The following is a 12123-nucleotide window of genomic DNA, read 5'->3' on the forward strand; positions in this document are numbered from 1 at the left end:
CCTCTCCTTGGTATACGGAACATCTTAAAACCTTAAAGATAGAGTGTAAGGAGCGGGAACGAATTTGGAGGCGAGAGTACTGCCCAGTAGCTAAGCCGGAACTCAGGGCAGTGCAAAAAGACTACTATGCTGCAATTAAGAAGGCTAAGCGAGACCACTATGCAGACAGGATCTGCAAGGCCAAAAACAACAGCAGAGAAATTTTCTCTAACGTCAAAAGTTTTACATCCCCAGCTGCAGAAACTTTGTCGGCCCCTATATCTGCAGGCGGGTGTGAGAAACTGTCCACTTATTTTATGGAAAAAATACGTAAAATTCAAGCAAGTCTTAAGCCTTCCAATTTAGTTTACTCCCCATCTGATCAGAGGGCTCGGGATCAAGTTGAACTTTCCGGATCCCCTGTCTCATCTAATAGCATAGAGTCAAAAGATGCAATGTGTTGTTTTAGAAAAGTTGAAGAGAAGGACGTATTGGCCATCTTAAAAGCTTTGAAGTCCGGGTCTCCAGTTGATCTTGCCCGGCTAGAGTTTTGAGTGGTGTGGCGGAAGTTATTGCACCTATAGTAACTGACTTGGTCAATGAGTCTTTACAAACAGGGGTGGTACCCCTCCAGTGGAAACAAGCATAACCTCTCCCACTGATCAAAAAACCTTCAGCGGATCCTCTGATTATCTCCAATTACAGGCCCATCTCTTTGCTCCCTGATTTAGCCAAGGTCTGTGAGAAGGCTGCCTTTAGGCAGCTAGAGAAGTTTGTGGAAACATCGGGGGCGCTACATCATGCCCAGTCCGGATTCCGCACCTCCTTCAGCACTGAGACCGCGCTCGTGGAAGTCACCGAGGCCATTAGGGAATGTCTGGATGGGGGCAGTAGAGCGGCTCTAATTTTATTGGACCTCTCTGCCGCGTTTGACATGGTTCCCCATGTCCAGCTCCTCTCTAGGCTGGAGGATATTGGCATCACGGGCGCGGCTCTCAGATGGGTTAAATCTTTCCTCACAGACAGGTTCCAACAAGTATGGCTGCCCCCCTTCCATTCATCGAATAGCAGGGTAGATACAGGAGTTCCCCAGGGGTCGACTTTAAGTCCCCTGCTTTTTAATGTTTACCTGACCCCTCTTGTCTGTCTGGCTGAGAGCTTGGGTGCGAAAATAATGGCTTACGCCGACGACACCTAGCTTCTCTTCACTTGGGACAAGAACAACCTCTGTACCGATGGTGTCTGGCAGTGCTTGTCCTCAGTTTTTGCCTGGCTGGCCCAGGCCTGCCTCAAATGTAATGAGGACAAGTCAGAGATACTTTTGTACGGCCACTTCCCAGTGGCTTTTAAGGAATCCATTTGGCCCAGTGGATTGCCATGCCCCATGGGGGACTGTGGGGCTGCTAAAAATCTAGAAATCTGGTTTGGAGCTGATTTATGCTTCAGGGAACAAATCAGGTGGCTGGCAGACACATGATTTGGTACCTTAACCACTCTCTGGAAGTTTTTTCCCCTTCTTCCTCAGGAGGCAAAAGAAACAGTAGCCAGAGCACTTATCCTCTCGCGTCTGGATTACGCTAACGCCCTTTACATCGGTGCGCCTGACTTTTTGATACGCAAACTACAGGTGGTCCAGAACGCGACTGTAAGGCTCCTCTTGGACATTCCAAGGAGACTTAGCATGCGCAAGCAACTCATGGAGTTACATTGGCTTCCAGTAGCTCAAAGAGTACGCTTCAAGACCTTGGTTTTGGCTTTCAAAGCCTTACATGGCCCATGCCCGTCCTACCTAAGGGACAGATTTGCTTTTTACCAACCTCCTCGTCAGCTGCGATCTGCCACCCTTAGACATTTGGTCATTCCCAGATTCAAGAGAGTTCATCTAGGGGGGGAATCTCTGACGGTTAGAGCTGCTCATATGTGGAACAACCTTCCCGACGCACTTAGGCATACGACAAACCTCACATGCTTCAAAAAACATCTGAAAACACACTTATTCAGACAAGCCTTGTAGATTCCCTGCGTTTTCCTTCAGCTGATACCACGATCCTCTCTCGCGCCAGGACAGTTTCGACTAACAGTGCGCGCTATAAGCAACCATATAACATAACATAACATAACATGATGAACCTACTGACTTCCTTGGAGTTCACTATCAATATGCTGAGTCACCCCTCTGCTCAGATGCTCCATTTCATCTGAGCCATTCTGGATGTGGTCCTGTTTCATGCCTTTCCCCCAGAAAGAAGAGTTTAGAACATTCAGGCTATGATCCCGATCTTTCAGCTTCTGTCCTGGATTTCAGTGAGGTTGACTCTAAGGCTACTGGGAGTGAAGGTCTTATGCATGCTGCAGTTCAAGCATGCTAGGTTGCATATGCAGGCTCTGCATTGTGATCTGAAGTGCCAGAGGCCCTAATATCACAGGGATCTCTCTGGCATGACCATCATCCCAGTGGAGGACCACCTGGTGAGATTTTTGAACACTAGGATGGATGACTCAGCCATGGGTGCATAGCTGATCGTGAGTGGCAGTTACACCTTGAGGTGCTGCAAGGTCTTTTCAACGCTTGGGGAACCTTGGCATGATCTCTTTGCCATTGCCGAGAACACACAATGTCAGCAGTTCTGTGTGATGGAGTTTCCAATGTGTTTCTGTCTCTCAGAGAACACATTCTGGCTGCTGTGAGTCTTAGGATTCCTGTATACCTTCCCACCGATACCTTTCCTGCCCCAAGTTGGAAAGAAGATCAGGAACAATTGAGCACAAGTCATCCTAGTGCAAGCCTCTCCAATTAGTAGTTTGCGAGCTACTCTTAGCTCACCTATTACCTGAAAGTATCTCTCCTGTGTGCATCCTATCCTACTAAATTAGAAGGCTTTGCTTTCATGAATTAATATATTTAGAACAACATTGAAAAGTATATATTTGAGATGAAATTGTGTGTATTTTTAGAACTCCTAAGCAAGTGGTTGGAGAAAAAATGGTTGAATTTCCTAAATGTAAGTCAAGCTATTTGAGTGATAAACCATTTGGTGCTGGGGAGACTTATTACTAATATTATTTCCTTGGTTCCAGGTTGATGCAGCTATGACTGTTATGTATTACCCTGGTAACATCATTCCAGATTGACAAATCCTTTTTTATGTTATTGCTGGCCACCCTGCCTGATGCACTGAGTGGATCACTGATGCTAATTTTGAATAGAATGGCCACTAATGTAGCTTGGAAATTGAGAGGTGACAGCTGCACACTTTTGACCTTCCTCCGAAAGTAGTTGATGTCATCTTGGCAGCTAGATGTCCCTCGACAAAAAACATATATGGCTCTCATTGGGGCAAATTTGTGGTGTGGTACAGCATAATATAGTCAGACACACTCCAGTCGGAGTTGTCTGGGTTTTGTTCTTTGTTCTCTCCCTTGAGCAGAAAGGCTTTGCTTTGACTCAGTCAAATAGTACCTTTTGGCTCTTTTAACCTTTTTATGATTACCGGACTAGCCATCTTTGTTTAATTCATCTATTCTGATGCATTTTTTAAAACGACTCCAACATTTGTTTCCTCCTTCTCCCATTGCTATGCCACAGTGGTATCTTAACCTGGTCCTCAAATATTTGATGAGTACTCTTTTTGAGCCTCTTCACAACTGTCTTATGCAACTTCTCACCCTCAAGACAGTGTTCTTTGTTGTCATAACATCGGCGCAGCAGGTAAATGAGCTCCAAGGTCTTTGTGTCAACCTGCCGTATACCACCTTTTTTGCAGACAAACTGATTCTGTAGACAAGTGCGTCCTTTCTACCCAAAGTAGTGATGCTGTTCCATGTCATTCAAATCATCACCTTGCTGGCATTCTATGGTCCCCGTCACCTCTCTAAGCCTAGACCCCAAGAGAGCGCAGAGCTTCAATATTGATCTTATCAGAGAACAGCTAATGGACAATCAGCTCTTTGTGAGATTTGGGAGAATGAAGAAGGGAAAAGCTGTGCATAAAAGGACTCTCTTGTTGGGTGTGTTCTACATAAGGTTCTGGTACACACTGGGCAAGAAGCAGCCACTGGAAGGGTTAAGTGTTTATTGCACCAGAGCAATGGCTGCTACTGCTTTGGCTCGTGGAGTTCCAGTCCTTGACATTTGCCAGGCAGCTAAGTAGGCGTCCCTCCACGTGTTTACTAAGCACTACAGTCCGGACAGCCAGGTATGAGGAGAAGAACATTTCACCCAGTCAGTCCTACAGGACTTTTTGGTTTGAGCCAGTTCACAGACCAAATAGATATTGCTTTGGTATCTATTCAAAGGGTGGCGGATCTGCCATTAGAAGTTGCCATCAGAAGAACAAGTTACTTACCTTTAGTATCTCTCTTTCTGGTAAAGACTGTATCTAACTGTAGATTCCTTGCACCCACCCCCACCTGTCTCCTCCACCCTGTTCTTTAAATTGATCTCTGCCACTAAAAAGTCTAGGAATCTTCACACTGGTCGATACCATTTTGTTGTTGGGGCTCTGTGTCTGGCGGTGCAGACAGCCTCAAAGGAAACTGACATTGGCACACAAGAGTGTCTCCTATATTGATTCTGCACGTTATTTTCAAAGTGGAGCAGCCTGAGTGTTGAGTGACACAGCTTCACCTACTGACGCACAAGGTATTGCTCAAAATGTAAATCTGTATTTGTAAAGCGCAAACTACTCACCCTTACGGGTCTCAAGGTGCTGCGGGCCATCATGGAAATTAAGTGAGCTATTGCCCAGAGTCACATGGTGCTGAGCTGAGCTACCGCTGGAGGTGGGTATCGCACTATGAACCCTGTGCTCCTAAGTCAGCTGCCCTGGCCACTGCACCACACCTCTCCACGGTTCCAGATCCAGTCTCATGCCTGGGGAAGTATTCAAAAGGTGAGGAATCTGTGGTTAGTCTCAGCCAGAAAGAGTGTTGCTGAAAGTAAGTAACTTGTTTGAAGGGTACTTTTCGAGAGCTGTGTTAAAAGTCTTCCTTAGTTAAATGCTATTACTCACTCCCACCTCCTAGGGAGGTATCGTTAAGGACTCATTCACAAGGGCAAGACTCTGCAAGAAGATGTATCCACCCGAAAAAAAGTTACTTGCTTGGATAATGTGGTTTTGAGTGGATGCGTTATCTTCCTGCAAATTCCTCACTGCCATCTCCCTTACCCTGATGAGCTAGTGCTATACACTAATAAAATCCCAAAATATGAAAACATGATGTGTGCTGTGCTATGTGTGCTGTGCTTGTCGCAAATGTTGCTTTCTTGTTTCCCCTCTGAACCTCTTGTTGGGGTGTGGAAGAAATGTCAGCAATTGACATCAGCAGGTGTGTTGGCTTCTAATGTACTTTGGTGACATAATGATAAGATTCACGTTTCAGCAGCGTGGTGCCACCAGATGGCATTGGAGAGTCAATGCTGGGCAAACATTTTGTGGACCAGTCTGAAGCCTGGAAGGAGAATTCATAAGGAGGAAATATGTGGAAAGAATGTGGGGCATATCATAAACAGAATGCGATAAGTATCGTAAAACACGTTTAGCGCGTTTTTCCGTATCGCCGTGTATGGCTGGTTCACAGCGCCGGTGTAGCGGCGTATCATCAACGCTTTTTACCGAGGTGATGTAAATCCAGCAATAGCAGTGATTAGCATGAGGAATCCAGCGATATTAGGTGTGCACTAATGCGAAGCTTGATAATTGGCAAGCGTGGACCTAACCTGGCAATCCACCTGCCATTATAAGTATGGCTAAGTAAATTTTAAACCAGGCATTACATACCTGCGACAACTGCGGTTAGCGCTGTTTATTTTATCGCTTCGCGGGTTTGCTCAAGGCTTGTAAATATCGGGATGCCGTGTCAGCGAGGATTTCCATGGAGTAATGGAAAGGAACGCCCACTTTTCATGTCATTAGCGATACTTATCGCTGACATGCAAAGTGGAGGAAAAGCGGCTGCTAAGTCAAGGAAACACGCACTAAAGCCTTTTTGTGTATCCTTGTAAATAATGCGATAATTAAATCGCTATGTGAAAAAAAAGCAGCGATATCTCTCTTGTTAATATGCCCCTGAGTATCCACCAGAAACAGCGTTATTGAAGGTAAGTAACTTTTACATTAGTGCAAGTGTCCTGTGTTAAAGATACTGATACTGAGGCATCTTGGCTATAATGTGGAAATTGGTGTATAGTGGTGCCAAGCAACCTGCAGCCCGAAGCTGCTGGTGTCAGTGCATATAGATGCATCGAGTGTAAAGCAGTTTATACTGCACAGCATAGCTTTCTTAGAGCCTTTGCTTTCAGAAGTCACACACATGTGAGGTTTACGCATACTGGGATGGATGTTCATCACCTTGGAGGACCAAGATGGTCTCCGAAGATCATTGCGTGATTATATCAAGGGGATGAAGGGATGAGGGTGATGGTGAGGGTGGGGAGCGATGGTGCCAGTAAAACTGTGCTGGTGGGCAGCCAACTATCGATCAGTGATTTACAGCCTTATAGGGCTGATTCTGCATGTTTTACATCCGTTTGTGTGAGTATCCCTTGATTTGAATGAGTACCACGACGTATGGTCATAGTAACTCATATACGAAGCACCCGGAGATTATTCCGTCATTATTGTCATTTTTAGAGTAATCATTATGCACTCACTGACCTCTATGGATGTATCATCATTTTTCCCTATCCAGGGATTCGCTGGAACTAAAGGCAGGGAGGGTATCTCAGGAGAGCCAGGAATACCGGTGAGTGGTTACTACACTATTATCTACTCTCCATCTATCCAATCTGTAATCCATGTATTCCTCAACACAATTTCTATAACATCCATTTGTCTTACCTCATCTAGCTCTTCATCTTCCCAGTCCTTCATCCAGTAGTCCATTTTCCGCTCAAAACTTCCGTAACTTCTCCTTTTCGCTATGGATAGCATTGTTTACTATACTATAGAGCAGAGGTCTTCAAACTTTTGGATGCCAAGACCCCCGTCAACATTTTCAGGTGTGAGGACCCCCTCCTGACAAAAATGTCTAAACCTGTAGGCCGGGCTACTGGAATTATTAGGCAGGTGAGGACCAAACTACGCAATAGGTTTGACTAAATTGTGTGGGAAGAAAATGTAAATAATATTATGTTATGCAGCGTATTTTGGTTCTTCGGCGCGATTGTGCACCGGGACGCCATCTGAAGTTCCATCGCGAACTCGCGGACCTTAATTTTTGCTATCACGCTCCCAAGCCGGGTATTGGAAACTGCCAACCCTCACCCTACCGCGCTCCACAGCCGGGTTTGGAAATTGCCAAATCGTAGGTTAACTACCGGATCTCTCATTCATTGATTGTGGAGAAGTGTGGAGAAGTGTGGCTCACTGGTTAGAGCAGGCAGACCCTGAAGCAGAGGTCAGACCCGGGACCAGGGTTCAATTCCGGACGCGGCAGGGTCTTGAGCTCAAATGTCCACGGACTCGATAATTCTCGCTTTCTTTGCCTGACCTAATCATGGGTTCACACTCTGCAAGTCTGGGCATTAAGCTTGCTTAATCTCCACAACGGCCCCCCGCAGCGGGATGCCTGGCTTTCACCTTGGGGATGCCCTGTAGGGGCTATCTCACCGGGAAAAGCCAGGACGGGTACCCAAGGCAAGCGCTATATAAATCCAATATACAATACAATACAATACAATTGATTGCCATCCCCCCAATGGCCCCGGGGCCTCCTGTTGTGCTCCGTCCCCGCAACTGTTAATGTTACTTGTGCTCCCTGGGGCATACACCTTAAGGCTCCCCATAGGCACCCCATGCCGTAACTATCCAGCAGCCTTTCCACCTATCCCTTTTGTTTTGTGGCTCATCCGGGTTGATCTCCATCTCCGTGAGGTTCTACACACTTAAGTCGGTTGCCTTAAATCTTATTCCTGTAACCGTAATTCAGCCCAACTGGAACCCTACCTAACTCCTGCATTGGTTCACGTTTGGTAGCCCGACTACCGGGGCTAGTACACTTGCCTTACAAATTCTATGCCGAGGCTTCCAAATTCAGGCAAGCACTGAATGTCCTGATGATGATCCATATACTGTACTGGATCGAAACGCCGTCGACAAAATATGTGGTTTAAACACTAGCTCACTATTATGTGCCAAAATGTTGTGTTTTCTACATATGTGAAGCAAATAGATTGCATAATTACTTTTGTTTGCTCCTGTACTTTTTAAATGCCTGAAAAATCCCTAGTTAATTGTAGTGTGTACTGTATGCTGAGCACTGTGGATGCAGGATTGTGTCCCACTGTTTTATTGTCTTGGTTGATTTGACTTATTCAGTTATCAAATAAATTTTGAAGTCCGGCTGGACTTTACGTGCATTATAGCGCACATTGTGGCCTATAATTATTAAGATCAGTATTCTGCCTTGTCAAGGACTGTTGTTCTTTTCTCAATTGATACCTCAGGTCCTTGCTTACCTAGAGGGTTCCCTTGTTCTTAGTAATCGTATTTTGCGATAGCATTGCTTCATTATTTTGACATTTTTTACACACAGTAACACTGAGGAACGATTTCACCACATCAGTACCAGTTTATAACCAAAATACAGCAATTAACATCAGAAAGAGGTCTAGTCAACCTTTGTGAAGGGCTCTCCACTCTGAAGGAATACGTGCTGCCACATTAGAAGCTCACCTGGCCCTGGCCATGAGCAGCAGGGGTCCCTTAAAACCCTGGCGGTCTTGCGCAGAGTTAAGCAGTTTACCCTTGCTGCTTTCATCTCAACCCCTCCCTTCCATCTCTCTCTTCTCTCGTCTCCCAACTCTGGATCTCTCTCTCACTTTGCAGGCCATTTTCTTTCACCCGTTTTACAACTTCTGAACTCTCCCCATGCAACCTCTCACTTCACCTTTAATCACCTCTTGCCATTCTGTATTTTCACTGACCTCATCTCTAACAAACTCTCGCATTTATCTCATTGCCTCTCTGGCCCCGTCACCTCTTGTGCCCCTCAGCACTTCCCATTCACCTCAAGTCTCTCCATTCAAATTTTTGTCTTATTTGTACTCTCCAGTCCCCCATTCATCTTTCACATCTCCCCTTTGTTCTTCCACACCTTCTTGAACCAACGTCCCCTGTTACCTCAGCACCAGTGCCTAATTTGAGCCGGTGGTTTCCGGTGCTCCCTACTGGCACCTAACTGTGCGCACTGGCACTTTGACAGACTTCCACATGGTGGCGCTGCTCTGACTGATGAAAAGAAATCCTTTTAATTGTATGCGGAACTGGAAATGACACAGCCAAGTTCCCTAAGGCAGCCTGTCCTGTAGCTCAAGGAACAGTCACCAATGCTCTTATTTAATGAAGTTTGTGCAGGAATACACTGGCGCATGTAGCTGGGTTTACTGCTGTGCCTGAGGGCCCATAAATGACACGTAAATTGCTCTGTGTTTTGCACTGTGTTGCAAGCGCATGTGCTAAACTTTAGTAAATAAGGGCTCAAATCTCTCTGAAGAAGAGGAGCAGATGCTGCATAAGTTCAGAGGATTACAGAGTTGATTACAGAGCTACAGGCGTAGCATTTTGACGCAATCAAAGGTCTACCACTAATGGGGAATCTGGGAATGTGCTTAAATCCATGGGTGGATGCTTGAGAACACTAACCCTTGGCAAAGCACTACGCTACGCTCGCGTAGTTTGCGAAGTTTGCGCAACTTCGCACTACGCAAATTGCACGTAGCGCAGTGCAAACATGCGTAGCATAGCGTAGTGCATCGGTCATTTTTTGCTTGCTCAAGGTCCTCAACATCAAGTTGGCAACCGAGAGCAAGCAAAATGACATCCTCGCGAGATTTTTTCCTTGTTCGCAATCAGCAACATCAAGTTGGCGATCGCGAGCATGGAAAATAAACCTCCCAGCGAGATTCTCAACGCGGGGAGGTCAGGTATTTCATTGCGAGTGGACGCACATGCTCGCTCCCGCTCGTGATGAGAAACTACCAGTCCGTGTTGAGAAAGCTGCAGCTCCAGTAAAAATCTAGTCTAGCAGAAGAAAAGTACAGCTCGCACTGTGCAAGATGCCGTTTTCAATGATTGCGCAGTGCTGGATGCTTGTCTGCACTGTGCAATCATTGAAAACGACATCTTGCACAGTGCGAACATGCTAATACGCAGTTCGCGTAGTGCTACGCATAGCTTGCGTAGTGCGAAGTGCACTTTACGTAGCTACGCGTAGCGCAACTTCGCGAATTACGCCCACCCTTAGAGAACACCCATGCTCCACCCATGAAATCTCTCTATGGGGCGAATAATGCAAGGCAGCAATTTGTGCTGCCTTGCGTTAATCCAGATTTACCAGGCCATGCATGGCCATGCAAGGTGACCTTGCATGGCTTGATAAATCGCACTTCAGTTTGGCATCGCCCTTGTGCCCCCTTCCGTGGAGCAATGGCGATGCAATACCTTGATAAATCTTGATGATAAATGAGCATGATAGTGCTTTTGGTGAACATAAGGAAAGGTACAGAGAGTGCAGAATCCATTGTTGTTTTGACTCACAAAGATCCTCTGCATCCACTAGAGGCCATGCTGAACAGAAGCAAATTTGTAAGGAAAAATTCAAAGCTAAATGTGTTGTGCTTTGCATTCAACTCTGTTATAAACATGCAGCTAAAGAACTACGCAGATGGCTGAGTGTACATAACACAAAGTTGATTTCCCTTACAGCACTTAGCCAAGGCGTACTCATGGAATTCTACTCACTTACTCACAGGACGCTAATGCTTTGATGCAGGCACAAGAACGTGCGCTACTCATGCACCAAGCAGTGCTTAAGGGTGTATTTAAAGTATACAAAAAAGTGATAGATGGAATGCTTGAATTAATCCCAGCCTCTGGTAATTATTGTGGTCATATCCCAATCCATTGTTACTTTGCATACCTCAGTTTGGACCCAGATATATGCAATTCAGGCTTGACGCTGCTCCAATTGGCCAGCCCGAACTTCCAAGCCAGGTCCTGCCTGACCTGGAACACATTTAACCCAGGACCGGTTTCACCCTAGTTATGAACTCATCAGCAGGATGCAGTTTGGCTCCAGTGATACACTGTGCACGGTACCCATGTCTGGGGATAACCTGCCAACCTAGGGCAAAATAATAAGTATACAAAGAAGTGATTGATGGAATGCTTGAATTAATCTCAGCCACTGGTAATTACTCTGGCTGCATCCCAATCCATAATAATTTTGCACACCATGCTGCCTCAGTTTGGACCCAGGTATATACAAATCAGTGTCATACCTGCTCCAGTGGGAACATGCCAGCCGAAACTGCCATGCCAGGTCCTCCCTGGACTGGAACACAAGCAACCCAGGACCAGTTTTGCCCTAGTTATGGGCTCATGGGTTATAAATATGAATAGGCACACTCTGGGCCATCAGAGCTGCTTACCGTTGAGTATGTCAGCTGGGGCGTGGGGTGGGGTGGTTGGGGTACAGATAGAGGGCATTAATGCATGACAAATTATTGCTTCATCTGTGAGACATCTGTGAGACCCCACCTCTTCCTGCAGGTGCACTGGATTAAGAGGCTGACTTTACCTTCACATCCTATTCCTTATACCACTGCTTACTAATGCCCCACATCACAAGGACACACACACACACACACACACACACACACAGAGAGACACACACACGCGCACACACCCACACACACACACACACACACACACACACAAACACACACACACACACACACACACACACACACACACACACACACTCTTACACACTCTCTTACAGTGTGTGTGCCTGTCTCACTTGATTTTACCAAAGGGTAACAGCCTACATTGGCAGCTAAATTTATTGTGTCAAGATCACAAGCTGTTTTTAGACATGATCCATTCGTTAGTTCCATTGACTCTTGGATACAACCTGAGAGTGGGAAGCTGTTCTCTGGAGCAGTTCAAATTATTTTCACCACGTGGGGAAAGTTTGTAAAGAAATATGATTATTTATTGGGGTGGGTGGCTACCCTCCTCCTGGAATAATCATTACCCTTGTCATGGTGAACCCTTTAACTCACTACATTTACCCGAGCTCAATCCTGTGGTAGCTATGACACAGAGCAGACAGGCTTAACTTGGGGCAACATTTAAAGTA

General features: G+C 45.9%; 1 long non-coding RNA gene across 1 annotated transcript in view; it reads left to right on the forward strand.

Moving 5' to 3' along the window:
• The window catches only part of LOC147747752 (uncharacterized), a 59157-nt gene extending 52436 nt beyond the window's left edge, over positions 1-6721 (forward strand). The window contains exon 3 of the long non-coding RNA XR_015299690.1: positions 6670-6721. This is a non-coding gene — a long non-coding RNA (uncharacterized LOC147747752). The remainder of the gene's footprint in view (positions 1-6669) is intronic.
• Positions 6722-12123: the final 5402 nt, after the last annotated feature.

Source organism: Lissotriton vulgaris, chromosome 1_1, assembly GCF_964263255.1.
Source record: "Lissotriton vulgaris chromosome 1_1, aLisVul1.2, whole genome shotgun sequence".
In the NCBI taxonomy this organism is placed as follows: Eukaryota; Metazoa; Chordata; class Amphibia; order Caudata; family Salamandridae; genus Lissotriton; species Lissotriton vulgaris.